The 11,253-nt window shown below is 41.5% G+C and overlaps 1 long non-coding RNA gene across 1 annotated transcript; it reads right to left on the bottom strand.

The window, feature by feature from the left end:
* Positions 1-546: 546 nt before the first annotated feature.
* On the bottom strand, positions 547-11,043 carry LOC140630388 (uncharacterized). The gene is made up of 3 exons (XR_012028159.1): positions 10,811-11,043; positions 10,311-10,411; positions 547-1,237 (listed from the first exon to the last, which is right to left on the bottom strand). It is a non-coding gene; the product is annotated as an uncharacterized lncRNA (long non-coding RNA).
* Positions 11,044-11,253: the final 210 nt, after the last annotated feature.

Here is an 11,253-nt window from a genome sequence, read left to right as displayed (position 1 = left end):
GAGAGTAGATCTTCATTACAAGAAAAAAAATGTATAACTATGAATAGTGACGGTTGTTAATTGGACTTATTCTGGTGATAATTTTGCAATATACACAAATATAGAATTATTATATTGTAGCTTTGAAACTAATAGTGTTATATGTCAATTACACCTCAATTTAAAAAAAAGAGAAAGAATAAATCTTATGTGTTTTCGATACACACACAAAAAAAGGAGCTGATGGATATTTTAATTAGCTTGATTGTGATAATCAATTCACATTGTATACTTATATCAAAATTTCATGTTATAGACCTTAATTATGTATAATTTTTGTCAATTATACCTTAATAAAGCTAAATAATTTTTAAAATCTGACAGATATGTGTCTCTGCCTCTCTCTCTCTCTCTGTGACTATCATAAATAAATAATTTAAAAAATTAAAAAAAATAAAAAATAAAAAAATAAAATCTGACAGATAATACCAAAAATGGGTAACTTTAGCTCAATCTACCATATTAACATTTGTATAAAAATTCTTAACAAAATGGTAATAAGTCAAATTCAATAGTATACTAAAAAAGAAGACTTCACCATGACTAAGTAGGGTTTATATCAGAAATGCAATGATTGTAAAATTCCTCTTGATTAATAGAGAAATACAAAGGTGAGGGGCACTTGGATAACTCAGCTGGTTAGGCATCTGCTTTTGCCTCAGGTTGGGATTCCAAGATCCTGGGATGGAGCCCTGCATTAGGCTCCCTGCTCAGCGGGGAGTCTGCTTCTCTTTGCCCCTCCCCCCACCCCACTGCTTGTGTTCTCTCTCTCTCTCTCTCTCTCTCTCTCCTTCTGTGTCAAATGAATAAATAAAATCTTAAAGAAAAAAGAAAAAAAGAAGGACTACAAAGATGATTTAGACAATAATTATTGGGAAGAACTACCCTTGACAAATTTGAAGCCATATCATAAGACTATAATTAATAAAATCGCCTAATACCAGTACAAAGAGACATTGGCAGACAAATGGAATACAATGAATATTTGAACTAGGCCCCATTTTACATTCAAATCAAACATATAATAACAATGACATCACAAATCAATAAAAAGTGAAGAGAGAAGAGAGGTCGGGGTCAGCAGGAGAGGAGAATCATAACTGTCTTCAATTATCTCAGGATCGTCGGCTGAGAGAGGAATCCAGCTCAGGCGTCAAAGGCTGACTTAGACCAAATGGGCACCAAGGAAGGGAGATTTCTGTTCAATAAATAAAAAAGCATCATTACCTGTCAGTCTTATCCAAAGAGGGACGTAACTGCCCCCAGAAAGTACATAGGATCTGCCACTCAATTTGTGGGAACTAGCACAAAATGATAATGTGGAGCTCCTTGTTAAAAAGTATTAGGACTTTCAAGATGGAGGCAGCAGAGTATGAAACCAAACATGGTTGGGGACCTTATGGGCTGCATCTGCACTGGGTGCAAGTTTCCTATCACAGGGAAACAGAGACTAGAAGAAACCTTGGTGTGGGCACTGTCAAGTGGCTTCAAGTATAGGATTGATAAATAGACTGGAGGTTTCATTTAAGTTCAGCAATGATAACCATTCCCTTCATTCTTACATTTTTACTAAAATTAAGAAGTAGGACACAGACACACCCCCAGGCTACTATTTCGAGGCTTACCTCCTTCCCCATTGAATTGCCTGGAACCATGCCAGTTTTATAATGCTCATTATATATTGCTGAAATATAAAACATTACTTTGCATTTCATGACTTTATTGTTTTCACAGGATTTCCACTCACATTACTTCTTAAGATCATAATAGAAAAGCATTATTTTGTTCATTTGCTTGAAAGGGAAGCCAAACCCAGATCAGTTCTGATGTGCACATGTCACACAGCTGACAAATTACCATCCAGGCTCTTCTGATGCTAAGTTTTTATTTGTCTGTCCTTCCATCAGTCCCAATACTCACTTTGTACAAGGCTCCCTGCCTGACTCTGGGGACCCCACAGCTCCTGAACTTGGGAGCTCATGGTTTCACGGGGAAGCCAGCCAAGAAAACAAGTTCCACCATAGCATAAGATGAGAAAAATAATGAAATGAATACATATAACAGAATGCTTAATTCTGTCTAAAGGGACCTAGGAAAGCTTCATAGAGAAAGCAGCCATCAAGCAGATTTTGAAGTGTGAAATTGAGTGCTACCCATTGCACAGCTGACTTGAATAAACACAAATAAAGGCACAAGCTCCATTGCATTCTCAAGGGAATTTTGCTGGCTGAAAAGCTTCTCACCCCGTTGATTTAGTCTCACCAATGGGAACTTGTACTGCAGGGAGCCATTTGTAGAAATCAATTTCCCTTGCAAGTGATCCTGGGTTAGGAAGGATTCAAGGGTTGCAACAGCCAGGAGTCCAATGATAGTCCATGCAAGAGAAGTGCTTTCCAAGCATTGGGCAAATGTAATGCATCTCCCTTGGACCTCACAGTCACCCTGCTGGATCCATGGGACAGGATCCTATTCATGGTTCATAGACAGTAAGTCACACAGAACATATCTAGAACCTATTCTAGGCCATCCACTAACAGGTATCAGAACCTGTGTGTCTTACTTCCTACTTTAAGGCTCTATCTACTTGACCCATGAGGAAGGTAAAAGCCCTGCTTAATCGCCAAGGAACGGGGCCTCTCCATTCTTGGGTAACTCTCTCCATCTTTATAGTTCAGTTGACCTCTAGAGCAAACATGACTGACAATGTCAGCTGCCTGCCTGTCAATCATAGTAAAACTTGAGATATTACCTGGGGAACTCTAACTCTACAACAGATTTCTATCAGCTATTTGGCCAGCAAGGGAGCGCATTGCTATAATGAGTTTACATCAGATAAAGTAGGGCTATGATAAGAACAAAAGAGCCACAATGGCATGTGTTGTACTTGTCAAGAGCAGTGTGGATGTGATGATGAATGATTGTCCTCTAGATTTAGCTCTGCCACTCACTGCCTGTAGGTGGGTGACTCTCGACCTTAGTTTCCTTTTATGGAAAATTGGATATAAGGTTACCTACCTAATAAGGTTATTATGGGTATGAAACACTATAGTAGATGTGAAAGTTATTTTTAATTTATAAAATGCTACAGAAATATTTGCTTTTATTACTCTTAGTGATACCATTTCGATATAATCAGAGGAAATTTGTATGCCACTGTAATTACAGCCCCAGATCCTCATTACCTCAGATCCACATTACTTCTAGGAAACAATCACATGGAGGCAGTATAAATTTAAAAAGAAAACACTCCGGGATCCCTGGGTGGCGCAGTGGTTTGGCGCCTGCCTTTGGCCCAGGGCGCGATCCTGGAGACCCGGGATCGAATCCCACGTCAGGCTCCCGGTGCATGGAGCCTGCTTCTCCCTCTGCCTGTGTCTCTGCCTCTCTCTCTCTCTCTCTCTCTCTCTGTGACTATCATAAATAAATAAAAATTAAAAAAATAAAATCTTTAAAAAAAAAGAAAGAAAAGAAAACACTCCAAGACAGGTAGACTGATAGACTGATAAGATCTCAGTTGGGACCAGAACCCCACCTTACCATCACAGATGAACCACATAGACACACAGCCAAGGCCTAAATTATGTTTTACAAAGGAAATATTATAAAATCTGGGCAAAGTTGCCAATGTCTTCTAATAGAAACTGATCCCTTACTGCCTCCTAAGGAACTATATCTAGTGGGCATGCACAAAATGCTGTAATTTAAGGCATACAGCATTAAGGTCATTAGCTCCACACAGAGCATTAGAGAGATGTGGAGAAAATAAAGATCACCATTTTCTGGGAAAGGAAATCAAAGAAATCTTCCCCAAAGAGTAACTTCTGACTTTGGCTTTGCAAAGCACACGGATGAGCAGTATAGCACAATGTAAAAATGTGGACTCTCAGTTTAGCAAATGGGCACTTGTTAACCCTACTCAAACAACAGCCTCTCCCCCTGAGCATTAGTTTCCGATCTGTAAAGAAGGTATAAAGCAACCTACTGGAAAAGAATTGCTTTTGGGGATAAATAAGTAACCCAATGTTTATTTCAATAGTAGATAACCAAAAAACATGAGTTTCTACCCAACATTCCTATCCCTGGATGAGTAAAACCGTGTTTCTAAAAACTGAAGGCAATAAACCAACCAGTTATGAAACACTCTGTATGTTCCCAACAGGGAGCTGAGAGCAATTTAAGTATCACAGATTTAGAATATTTCTTAAATCCTGTCATTGATTTTAATGGCACTGCTGATTTAATAACTCTTAGATTGAAGTGGGGAAAGAAGAAGCATCACATCCTTGATATGATGCACATATCAATTATAAGATCCATACTGATTTCTGGAAAATTAAATTTGAAAGAAAAAGTGTGTCGTAGAATTTGAAGAAATGTGCTCTAAGATGTAGCCCGTGCCTTCAAACAGTAGAGAGTCCAGTTGGCAAGATAAGACTACATGGATGAAAATGAAAAAACAACAACAACAACAGCAGCAGCAGCAACAGAACAGCCAGCTCAAACAAACACATGGTTACACACTACAGATCTCAGTCAGGCTTTCCTGGAACACTTGGAAATCTCCAAGAGGAAAACCTTAGCCTGGTATGCTTACAACACACAACTGGAGGCTACAGGTTTAGGCATTCTTGACCAGTCTTAATGAACCCTGTAAATATCCACCATTCAGTAGCCTGCAGAACTGCAAATGTACATTCAAATCAAATGAATGCAACTTCAATCTTTCCTAAGCATCTACTCTGTGCACGCTGTTGAGCTGTGTGCCATGGGACAGAATGCCTTGTCCCTCCAGGCTCTTCCCCACAGTCCCTGGGGGAGCGCACAGCACATAGTAAGAGTGACTGGTGTTTTGCCAAACTAAGCTGAACTAATTTTATTGTCCAAGTGAAGTTCAAATTCTCATACAAATGGTATAGAACCAATCATTGGACAAATGGTCTGTACCACTGCTTCCCAAAGTGTTTATGGTGAAGGACCAGGTTTTTATTCTCAATCTGTGGCCAACTAACACTTTTATAAAACATAAAATCACATGATTGGATGCCATAGCAATGCCAAATTGCTATAAAATCTCTCAGCATTCACTCTCAATTTCTGAACTAATCTCAGCAAGAGCCCATAACAGTTGGCAGACTGACACCAAGCTGATACCAGTATACAGACCATACTTTGAGAGTCACTAGTTTATATGATTCCAAAACCCTCATTTTCTGGAAATCCCAGAATGAGAAAATTGGCAAGTTTTGTAAAACATTTAGTAATGATGATGAGAGTATCATTTTCCAGGTGATTCCTAAGTTGAAGATACTGTCAATGACTAGGAACCAGCCTAATTCTGTCTTTTCATTGAGGAGACTACTGTTTAGTGAAGGATGCTGACAAGTGCACACCTAAGTTCTTTTTACCACAGCTTGAATGGAGCAAGTGAAGGTAGAGCTGGCAGTAGAAAACACAAGGGCTCTGGAAGTAATATAATCTGAGTATAATCCTTGCACTATGTATCATCTACATGAAATAGAACAAGTGACCCCCCACCTCTTAGAGCCTCAGTTTCCCTATCTGGATATAAAAGGCCATCCATGTGTGATGTTACAGATGTATGGTGGCTTGTTATGATGTCATTGAAAAAGGCAACTGAATGGTTTGTCACAGGCTCAAATAAGGAGTATTAGAGAAAAGTTCTGATGACACCCTCAGTGTAGTAATAGGCCTCAGGGCTCTATGATAAAGAGCATCTGAAGGATGTGAGATATCTTGGCTTGAAGGAAAAATGATTCAAGGACAATAAAGCTGCCTTCATTCTAGAAGAGCTATTAATATGGAAATGAGCATAGGCCTCATTTGGGTAGCCCCAAAGCCTGGAACCACAGCCAGTATAAAGTTTCAGAAAGAAGTAGATTTCTGTTCAAAGGAAAGAGTTTCTGGCAACCAGAGTCTTCCAAAGGCAGAAGGAGCTGGCTTGACTAGAATGAGCCGTCACTGATGTGTAAAGCCTGCATCCATTGTTAGAAGAGACTAATATCAGATCAAAGATGGGTCTAGGTGTTCTCCGGACCTGCCTCTACAACTCTGAAAATTCAGGAATCAACTTTGTTATGGTGCAAAGAGCCTCCTCAGACAGCTGTGAGTTTGGGCATTTAAAGTAGGGACAGCCGGGAAAATGTCAACCAATCTGTCAAAACTACTATAATAGTGATCCTAATAGAAGGGTCTCTTTGTCTAGCCCTGTACAGTAGATGAAACAAATAGAATGGTCTATGTCTAGCCCTGCATAGTAGATGAAACATCTTCATATGTTGCCTTGCCCACAACTCTAGGAGGTAAGAGTAATTATCATCCCTAATTTACAGAGATGAAACAGCAGCCCAGGGAAGTTCCTAGTTCAGTAGAGAACACACATCCCCTAAGTTAGAGACCTGGGGCTCAAACCCAATCTGCTGGTTCCCAATCCCTAACTCTTCTCACTGCCCAGCCTCTTTCCATCCTTCCCAAGACACTGTCCTTATGCTAGGTGACATTCCTACCCCAGCACTCAGACTACTTGTGAAGGTCAGATGGGGCAGGGCATTTGAAAATACTTTGAACAGCTGGAATGATTTTCTTCCTTCCTTCCTCCCTCCCTCTCTTGGTCTCTCCTTTCCTTCCTTCCTTAAATGTTTACTGAACAGATTTAATATTCCGGGCACTATGACAATCAGTTGGGAAGCCAAGATGCATAATACACAGTCTTTCCCTTCAGGGAGCTAACAGGCAGGCTAGGGGATCCAGACACGTTCAAGAAAAAGTCACAAAGTGTGTCAAGAGTACAAAAATAAGAATCCATATAATGGAGATTGCTCAGAGGTAGGGGTGATTAATTCAGATAGGGGAATGGGACTGTTAGAAAAATATTCCTGGAGGTGGTGACATCTGAATCCTGTGGAATAAATGAATTGGAAGGACTTGCAGTTCACCAGCAAGATGGTGTTGGGAAGGTGTTTGGACAGGAAGAAGAAGATACTCCAGAGGAATAAAGGAACATTACTAAGGCAAAAGATTTGGAATAACATGATGTATTCAGAGGCCTGGAAGTAATGCAGAAGATCTAGAGTGTTGAATGAGAACCAGGAGTGGTGAGAGAGAGAAGAGAAAGGTCAACAGGAAGATTCAATGCCAGTGTAAGTAGTTTTGGTTTTACCCTAAGTGCAATAAGGAGTTGCCATAGTGGTTCAGTTGGAGAAGAGACATGGTCAGTGTTTTAGAACTAGCCACTTGAGTATTAGGATGTAGAATGGACAAGAGGGAAGAGGCTAATCATTCTCTCTGTCCCCTTCTCCCATGTTCCCAAATCCATTCTCAGCCCTTATCTGCCCAGCAATGTGTCCCAGGAGGCCAACCCCTGTTAATTGCACCTTCTGGACTCCCTTGAGTAAGAGTGACTGGTGTCACCCAGTCTACTGGGTTCAAACAATGGGAAACACCAGCCAGGAGAAGGGAGATGCATGGAAGGAGTATTGTGTGATTTCTTCCTTGTTTCCTCTCTGCTCCACATAGCCTCTATGGTATTTCCCACTGGGTAGCCTTCCTCCATAGTTCTCATTCTCACTGGGCACCAATATTTTCATTTCTTCCCCCTGGGCCTTCAGTTCCAAAGGTGGTAACAGTTTCCAGCAGTTGCCGGTCTCTGGATGCCCCCACCTCTCCAATAGTCCCTTCATTCACAGTCCTTCATCTGAACCACGTGAGATGAGTTCTGCTTCCAGCCAAACCTCTGACTGAGATCTGGAATTGCCATTAGACAGAGACCTGGAGAGAAGCAGAGCCATTGCAATAACCTGAGAGAGGGGTGCAGAGGTAGTAGTGGTGAAGAAAGGGAGCTGTGTGGGACTCTTTCCAAGGGAGAAGCCATGCTCTTGACTTCAGCTTTTGCTGGGTCTCCAGAAGGGAGCATTCCTGCAGGACTAGATGGGAGGGGGGCACTCCCCCAAAATGGAGAATTCAGGAGGAGAAGTTGGGTTCTAGTGAGCTGATAAGATCAGTTTTGGTCAGCTGAGTCTGAAGTGCCTGTGGGACACCAGGAGGAAGTTTCCAGAAGACCGGTGGACCAGAAGGTCCAGCCTGGAGATGCAGCCAAGGCACCAGCAGCACAGAGCTAACAGCTAAGGTCCATGGACAACTGGAAAATGCATTAAATTTGCCACAAGCTCATCTCGTTGATTGTCTTAATAATTATTGATATATAAAGAAGTAGAGTTATAATGACCAAAGGTCTCACAGAAGACTGTTCAGAAACCACCTGCCTTGTACCTTGATTGACTACCCTCCTCTCAAAGATGTAGGGGTTTGTTTTTCAAATCCACAATTTTCCCTGGCATTCCATTTAGTCATTCCTATTTTTCACCACCAGATTGTTTGCTGGGGAAAAGAACAAAAACAGCAACAGATGTCTTTGTTTTGGGGTTTTGCAAAACTCTCTGGTTAAGATAACACTTTCAATTAAAGAAGTTGTATCATCCAAATACCATATGCCGACAAGCCCTCATTTGCAAAAATCACCTGCTTTCTGGACTTGTTGAGTCCTACTAAACCACCAGCCAGTAGCTAAGGTAGGCATCTAAATAGATCCCTTCATCTCTGCTCTGGATTCTGAAAGCTTCAGTCCAAAAAGTAAAGTCAAGAGGATATCCTCTGATTTGTCCTCTGGCCTCTGCAGGCATTCATCAACACTTCCTCAGTTTTCATGCATACACACACACTCACACACATACATACACGTGAGCACACATGCATGCGCACACATGCACACTCCTGCATGTATGTAGGCTGTGCTATTCATTGTACATAAGGGCCTGAAACATTTTAGGCACTTAGCAAATCCTGTGGAATAAATGGATTCATTCCTCCCTTCCTTCCTTCATTCCTCTCTCCATCTTTATTTCTTCCTCGGCTTTACCTTGTCTGAGACTTCGGCACTGCACAGTTGCTAAGCATTGAAAGTATAAAGATAATTACTCAGGCTCACTCTCCCTAAGATACCTACCATTTAGGAGGTGGCCATGTGCAAAAAAAAGAGCTCTAGTGCCAGGAAGACTGTGAGCTCCTTGAAGGCAAGATCCAGTCCTCATCCTTGTGTAGCCCCCTTTTTCAAACAGGTATTCAGTGTCTGTCGTATGTAATTTTTGTTCAATGAAACGTGCCCTGCAAGAGAAGCAAATGCCTTGCTACAGAAGCACAGGGAACCCCATGCTAAAATTCAGAGTGAGAGTGAGCTGGGAAGGACTCATGGAGCAGTGGGATGTGCAGTGAATGCTGGAAATGATGGAGAAGAGCAGGAGGGCAGAGCCTGCTGGGCTATGGGAAGCACTTCAACCAAAGCATGGAAACATGACAGTGTTTATGATTGAAGTGATGGTCAATAGTGAGCAATCTCCCTCATGACATCAGGTGAGAGGAGAATTCCACGTGATCTGAGTCCCATTACAGAGGATCGTTAATGCCTGCTGAGAATGTGGGCTTTGTTAGACACTGGGAACTACTGCACACCGTGACAAGTATAAGGTGGCATCTCATTCAGCTCAAGAATGTTGTAACAGAGTCACCTTAACCTATGTTGTGAATATTGGGTAAAAGTCTATTTTCCCTATTTGGCCACATGCAATTTCAGAATGGGGATTGGGATTCAATATTGATAGAATACTCTGCTGGATATTCTCCATTTGCCCATACAGATCCACTCTCGCTAGTTCTCCATCTGACTCTGTGTCCCAGGATGCTAACCTTATGAAGGACCTTATAAAGTTTCCCTTGCCCTCTGGCTCTCAGTTGGGTTTGGCAAATAGAAACCACCAGTTGGAAATCAGAAAGTAAGACAAGAGTAAGGATGGCATATTGGTTCCTCTGGCTCTTTCTGTGTCAGGTGGCTGTAGGTTAGCTATATTTCTTTATCAAAAGCCAGGGATCCTAAGAAGTGGCCCTTTCTATAAGGCTACTCTCGTCTGGTTCCATAATTGACTAGCTCTCGGAGTTTTAATTCCTCATGTGGACATTTGGATATCAATTCCTACATAATGTGATTATAAGGATTAATCAAGATAATACTCACAAAGTACCCAGGATAGAACAGGTGCTTTATAAATAATAGGCTTATTTTACATAGAAAAAGTCATGCATATGTATATTGTAATTAGTACTCAGAACAATGTTGAAAACCCACATGGACAGACAGCCTCAATTGAGTACTCCTTTCTTCTCTTACAAATTACTGCCCCAAACATACAAACAGATGTACACACAATTCATCAGGAGTTAGATGAAGTTGTCAGCACTTGAAGCTTCTTGTTTAGACTCTTCCTGTTTCTTTCACTTGGTCGACTCAAAAGTTCCATGTTGGAGACTGTGCAGGTGGAAGGGATGTGACAAGAGGGAGAAAGAAGAAAAAAGACATATTTGAAAGCTGCTGTGTGCTATGTACTTCCGTGTTTCCTATCTCATTAAGTTTGCACAAGAGCACGCATAATGTAGGCAGAAGTCCTATTTTCACTGATGAACGTGGTGAAGTTCATAGAAGTTAAGGACTTTGCTCAAAGCCATGCAAGTAGTCAAGAGCGAAATCAGGATTTGAGCCCAGCTTTTCTGGTCTCCAAGTCACACTCAGCCTTACTGGTGCCTCACTGCGGAGTCCAAGCCACCCCTTGCAAGCAGACAGATAGAATGCTTATGTGTTTTTCTCTCTAAACTCAAATTTCTTTGGTGGAAGCAGCAAATCATTCCAAGACACGTGATAGTTACTCACTTCGGAGGGAGCCACAGGTCTTTCCTGGCTGGCTCTGTCAACTCTCCTCTTTTAATTGTTTCTGGGGGAGGGGAAACCTCCACGCTAATGGAATTCCAAAAAAGAATGTTATGGTGACAAAGCAGGGAGAAAGCTCAGACAATGGGAGGAAATGTTGAAAGATTCCCTTTCATCTCCTTAACGGCAGTTTGGGGCTGCACACATCCACCCCTGGGAACAGTCTCCAAGAGCAAAGGTTCCCCACGATGAGGAGTCCACATTTTGCGAGTGCATAGTTACTCTTCCTTCCGTTTTTTAAAAATATTTTTCTAACCAGGTCTCCGGAATTGAATATAAACACTGCAAGGGGTGGTTTCATCCTTTCCAAAACAGCATTTCACTCTCCAGTCCCTCTCTAATGCCCCTAGTGAGAATTTGAGTATCTAGATAAACGGACCTGAGCC

This window comes from Canis lupus, chromosome 3 (genome assembly GCF_048164855.1).
Source record: "Canis lupus baileyi chromosome 3, mCanLup2.hap1, whole genome shotgun sequence".
Lineage (NCBI taxonomy): Eukaryota > Metazoa > Chordata > Mammalia > Carnivora > Canidae > Canis > Canis lupus.
The sequence above is the reverse complement of the archived record's forward strand: the minus strand, read 5'-3'. Positions and strand labels throughout refer to the sequence as shown.